Source organism: Dipteris shenzhenensis, chromosome 1, assembly GCF_047967505.1.
Source record: "Dipteris shenzhenensis isolate YYH24624 ecotype China chromosome 1, Dip_SZ_1.0, whole genome shotgun sequence".
Taxonomy (NCBI): domain Eukaryota; kingdom Viridiplantae; phylum Streptophyta; class Polypodiopsida; order Gleicheniales; family Dipteridaceae; genus Dipteris; species Dipteris shenzhenensis.
Window position 1 is genome coordinate 45,693,514 of NC_141596.1, and position 6,641 is coordinate 45,700,154.

Consider the following 6,641-nt stretch of genomic DNA (forward strand, 5'->3'; position numbering starts at 1 on the left):
TGGAAATACTTAGACAAGCTTTTCACGCTTTGTGACGAAAAGACATGGACCAAGAGTGATCACCGTACGTTAGAAGAGGAGCTTAAAATTTTTGGAAAATCAATGAAACAAGCTTGGACAAGCTGCAACATAACACACTACATGGTAAGTTGAACTAATTTGTTTTGTATGCATAGTTTGTACTTTCAAGCATAGTCTACAAAATAGTGACTTAAATCTTTTTTGTGATTGCAACATATTCTATATAACCACCTTCCATATTTTGTTAAAAAGTATGAATGCCTTGCAATATGGTCCACACAAGGAATGGAAAAGCCTCATTATTCTTCTTTTCTTTTTTGCCACATTGTAGGCAAGCTTAACTTGTGATAATGCAACTATTTTCTTGATTTGCAACCTTTGAAGTATACCTCCAAAGAACCACTAAAATACTTCTTTGAGACTATTTGCCTTTTGTGCTCCTTCGAAATGCTGTGTATGTCGAAAAAAAGCATTTCTTGCAGTGTGCAAATTCTAGACAATTCAACACCTACATAGAAACACGCAGAGTGAAGGCAGTCAAAGGTCTTTGTGAATCACAAGTGGATTGATAGTGTTTGAGACCTTATGGAGATTTATAACAATGAACCAGAGACACTGTAATATTTTCCAATAAATTTAGTACAAAGTCTGAGTTGACTATCTTTTGTTGTAGGACTTTGTGTCCTTTGTAACATTTGACAATACAATATAATTGAGTTTACTCTTTTACTTCTTTTACATTGAGCTGCTCTCCTTCGATCTATTTACCCTCAGAATCTAGTAGAAGTGGCTCTCTAAACCTTATCAAATGATGCTTTCCATAACCATCTAAATGTCTAGGATTTTTAATTCCAAGTGCTAAAGCATAACCAATGTATGTCAAAAAGTACCCTGCCCTTAAGCACTGTTGTAACGAGTCCTCAGACATAGAGGGCTTCTCTTTGATTACCTCCCAACCATAGATTCCGTGAGCTCCAGCCATGCCTCTCGTGAACCCCTTCAGTTCCTTTTCTCATCCACTTTCCATGTGGAGCTCTCCTTCCAGAATCCTCCCCCTTGCTCAACACTTGCCAGTTGGCCTCTAGCTTTGGTGCCACATGTCCCACAAGGGACTCCTCTCTTTATAGCCCTCTCTAGGACTCCTTATGCACCACCTCATAAATGCCTAGACTTAGGCGTGACCCTAGATCCAAGCCCTTTAGGCCCTATTAATGCAAGTGCTGCCAAGCCCTCTAGCTTTCTGCCTTATACCGTGGTCACACGGTATTATAGTTGACGTAACATTCCCTTCCCCTTAAGAAATGTTTACGTCGTCAAAAATAAAATTGGGAAACCTCCTCTGAAGACTGCTTACCCTTTCCCATGTTGAACTCTCTTCAGATCTATCTTTCCACTTAACCAGACATTCTTTCCATATAGTATGTCGTGTTCTTTTTTCTTGTGTATCTAAAATTATTTCTGGTTCATGTGGTAAAGATGCAGGTTCAATGAGTTCAACTAGGACTTCATTTCCAATGAGATTATCATCATCTCCTAATTTTCTTTTTAGTCTACTAACATGAAAAACTGGATGTACTCTACATCCCTCAGGTAAGGCTAATTTGTAAGCAATTTCTCCGATCCTCTTAAGTATTGTGAATGGTCCACAATACCTAGGAGACAACTTTGGACATTTACCTGTCTTTAGAGATTCTGAAGATTTAGGTACCTTAAGGTAGACTTTCTCATTTACTTCAAACTCCAACTTTCTACAGTGGGGTTTTGCATAACTTCATGCTCTATCTTGAGCTCTTCTTATGCTATCTTTAGCTAACTTAAGCATTTGATTCATATCTTCAAGAAAGTCTTTGGCCGCTTGAACCTTCTCTTTCTCGAGTCCCACTATCATTGGGGCTCTTAGTTGAAATCCATACATCATCATGTATGGAATAGAACTTGTAGCTAAATGTTTGGCACTATTATATGCAAATTCTACTATGGGCAGATACTGTTCCCAATTAGTTTGCCATTTACTTACATATGCTCGAAGCATATCCTCAATGATCTGATTGACCCTTTCAGTTTGACTATCACTCTGTGGATGATCCGCGATTCTCATATTCAATGAAGTTTCCAACCTCTTAAACACAGCTCTCCAAAAATGGCTGTTAAATTTGCTATTCCGGTCACTAACAATACCGGCTGTTGGTAGCCCATACAGTCTATAGATATGCTCCACAAATAGCCTAGCTAATTATGGAGTTTTAACATCTTCACTAATAGTAGAAATAAAATGAGCCATCTTGGTCAACCGATCCACAATTACCCACACAGAGTTGTGCCCCCTCTGTGTCCTAGGTAGTCCCACAATGAAATCCATGGAGATGCTTTCCCATTTGCTAGATGGAATCTCCAATGGGTGTAGGAGACCTCCTACCTTAAGGCATTCAGCCTTGTTGACTTGGCATTTTTGGCACTTCAATACATAATCTTGGATGTCCTTACTGTTGAGAGTTGTGGTGCCATGAGCACATAGATTAAAGGCTAAGGTATGGTATAGGAAAGAATTAAAGTAGCCACCCCAGGATGTGGACTACATGATGTGGAGATGTGGATTGAGGATATCCGCAAGGAGAGATGTGGATCAAAGGATCCCACAGATGTCGACTATTCAAAGGGCACTCTCTATATAAGAGGCCCATCATGTATTATTGATATAGCACATTGGAATAGATTGAGTGTTTCATACTTCCTGTCTCTCTCTCCATGGCATACCGTATTTGGTTTGATCCTCCGTGATCTTTATGCTCATTAAGTGATAGATTAGGCTAGTACGATTCGCACTTTAACATGGTATCAGAGCTAGTTTAGCTAAGCCTAGATTTGTTTAGGAAGTTTTCTATATTGTAGAGAGAGAATAGAGTCCATCCATTTCTGAGCATTTGAGAAAGAAATTTCATTCATTTCTTCCATATATTTTAGTTAGTGTGAGAGAAAACTTAGAGAAGTTCTTTACCAATTGAGAAAGGTCTTCTTGAACACTGTACATGTAGGTTGAAAGGGTGCTTCAACAGCCTTCTGCATTCCTATTCTAATTACAATAGAAGGTCGCAGAGCCAGAACTCAAGGAGGCAACATGTGAGAATCATGAAATTGGAGGACGTTGAAGATCAAGGGCCTTCAATTTCCATGGATCTCTCCTTTTTCTGTTGGCTATCTCCTTTTGCTCTGTTAGCTAAGTTAAGGGATGCATACATCAATCTTCTCCTAGCTGCTTCTTTGAAACTCAGCTCCATAGACGCTCCAGTGATGGGCTCAACCTTTGGAGCAATTCAACAGGCATCGACCTAGGACATTGGCCAAGCCTGAGTCCCATACAGCCTGGCTTTGTGCTCAACGATAGCACCTTCTTTACCACCCACAGCTAATGATCTACAAATGCAACGCCATGCTCCATCTCTGTGTGGCGGCACCTACAACAACAGTCAACCAGAAGTGCAAACGGGCCAAACCTCACACTACGTTTACGAGCCAAGGCTCCTCCTCAACAACGATTGCTTATAGATGCTCACAACGCTCTAACAGACAAAGACTGGGTGGTCCGTGCTTGCGCCTCTCCAACAAGGTTCCAAAGCCATCTGCAACCTGACCTTCTCCTACTGTCTACATCCACAAGCTGTAACTCCTGTAACCAGCTCAATGCCCTGAAACCTCTATTGCGCCTCCCTCAACGAAACTACTGGTGGAACCATCACCTTGGCCGCTGAAACTCCAATTGGATAGCTTGCCCATTTTGCATGCATAGCAGCGCCCAAAACTCCAACAATGCGGCTCAAATGATCGAAGACCTACGTGCAGTCTTGAAAAGCTTGAACATCGACCACGACCTGCTGCAAGTTGACACATGGAAGGATTGAGATTTACCATAGTTGATTATCTTAAACCTTAGTTAAGATTATGGTTCGGAACATAAGGTTGGATTAGTCAACTACACTTGGGTTAGTCTACGAAGTGACACGTGGTAAGCTAGCACATAGTGCCACCCAAGCACAGTCCTGCAAGTTGCATGAGAATAGCCTTTGCCACATCAGCGATTGCCCCTCTTCTTCACAAAAACTTTAACAAGCCATAACTTCTAATCCAATAAGAATTTGCACACGCTCCAAAAAGGAAAAGTGATCGTCTTTTCTAGCTCTACGCACTTGTCAAGTCAGAATCAGTGTTAGCAATTAGACACTACCAATATTGAAAGAAATCAATTGGTAGGACCTTTGCAACAAATAACCATGAATGCACACATCGCTGTCATAAGCATGCCAAAAACACAAGTGCATGAGATGACCATAGCACAGAACATGGTATCCACACATAAAGCATTAAGGCACATGGTAGAACAAAGCATCATGCATCAAGCTACGTTAAGCAAAGAAGACAACGGCATCGACAACATGTATTGAGAAGCAAAAACCTTGCCATCTTTAGCCCACACACATGGAAATCAAAGTTGACCACTTGAGAGTAGCTATGAAAGCACCCAGGGGAGGTATTGACATGTAAAAACCACACTTGACCACCTTAAGTAGCAATGCATGCACTAAGGGGAGGTGATGGAATGTAACTCACATCTGACCACCTTGCAGTAGCCAAAGGTTCATGGCACCAAGGGGAGGTGTTGAGAGTTGTGGTGCCATGAGTACATAGATTAAAGGCTAAGGTATGGTATAGGAAAGAATTAAAGTAGCCACGCTAGGATGTGGACTACATGATGTGGAGATGTGGATTGAGGATATCCACAAGGAGAGATGTGGATCAGAGGATCCCACAGATGTTGACTATTCAAAGGGCACTCTCTATATAAGAGGCCCATCATGTATTATTGATATAGCACATACTTCCTGTCTCTCTCTCCATGGCATACCGTATTTGGTTTGATCCTCCGTGATCTTTATGCTCATTAAGTGAGATTAGGCTAGTACGATCCGCACTTTGACACTTACCTATTTCAGGCCAAAAGAATTGTCTTTTCAGAAGCACATATGTCTTCTGAATTCCCGGGTGTCCGGTACTTGGACTATCATGACATTCAAAAAGGATTTGGCACCTAATTTCATTATCTTCTGGGACACATACTCTACCCTTGTAGAGCAGGTAGCCATCTTCTATAGTATACTTTTTCCACTTGAGTCCTTTATCACCAACCTGTGGTGTGTTCCCATTTCCATGTGACTCCTCAGTGAAAGCCTCTTGATTTGTTGGATCCCTATTTTTAATTACTTTCCATATTTCAGAGAAGTGAGAATCAAACTCACATTTCCCCTTTAAGGACTCTAGGAAATCATTTTGAAATTGAGTAAAACTCAATTCATTAAGAATTGGCATTCGGCTAAGAGAGTATGCTACCACATTGAACTTCCCTTTCCTATATGTCAATTGTATATCAAACTCTTGCATTAACTCAATCCATCTAGCTTTTCTACCTTTAAACTCTGGCTATTTACAAATCCACTTAATGCTCTCCTAATCAAAGATGATCTCAAATTTTGCACCATATAAATAGGACCTCCACTTTTTTAAAGCATAGACTATAGCATATAGTTCCTTCTCATATGCCGAGTAATTCCGTTGGGCACGATCTAACTTTTTGTTTTCAAAAGCCACTGGTCGACCTTTTGTATAAGTACCGCCCCAATAGCAAAATCACTAGCATCTGTCTCAACCACGAATGGTTCATTGGGATCCACTACTTTTAAGACAGGAGTTGCCGCTATAGCTACCTTTAATTTCTCTTTTGAGGTTCATCCCATATTAAGGTGCTTCCCTTTCCCTTAAGCTGGTCCATCATCTGAACAGCAATCTTAGCGTAATCTTGGATGAATCTCCTATAGAATCTTGACAAACCTAAGAATATCTGTAATTGTTCTAAATTTGTAAGATGTGGCCATTCCAATATGGCCCTTACTTTGTCAGGGTCCACATGAACCCCTTCTTGGGATATTATATGTCCCAAGTATTTCACTTCTTTTGCAAAGAATTCACATTTGGATTCTTTAGCAAAGAGTGAATTATCTCTAAGCACTTGGAACACTTTTCGCAAATGTTCCAAATGCTTTTTCCTGGTTTTACTATAAATAAGGATATCATCTAAAAATACTACATCAAATTTTCCTAGATATGGCCTTAAGACACTGTTCATAAGTGTCATGAAAGTTGCTGGAGCATTTGTTAATCCAAATGGCATTACTTTAAATTGATAATGCCCATACCTCTAGTAGGAAATGATGTCTTAGGGACATCCTCTTCCCTAATTCGTACTTGGTGATATCCTGATCTTAAATCAATTTTAGTAAAGTATTTTGCCTCTTGCAAGTGATCAAAGAGCTCATCAATGCGAGGCATAGGATACTTATTTTTTATGGTGATTTTATTTAGTGCTCGGTAATCTATGCATAAATGCATAGTACCATCCTTTTTCTTTACTAGTAAAACTGGTGCAGACCAAGGTGAGCTACTTGTTTGGATTTGGCCCTTCCTAAGATATTCCATTAACTGTCTTTTGATCTCATGTTCCTCCATTTGACTAAGCCTATATGGGGGTTTACAAATAGGTGTAGATCTAGGAATTAAATCTATTTTATGATCTA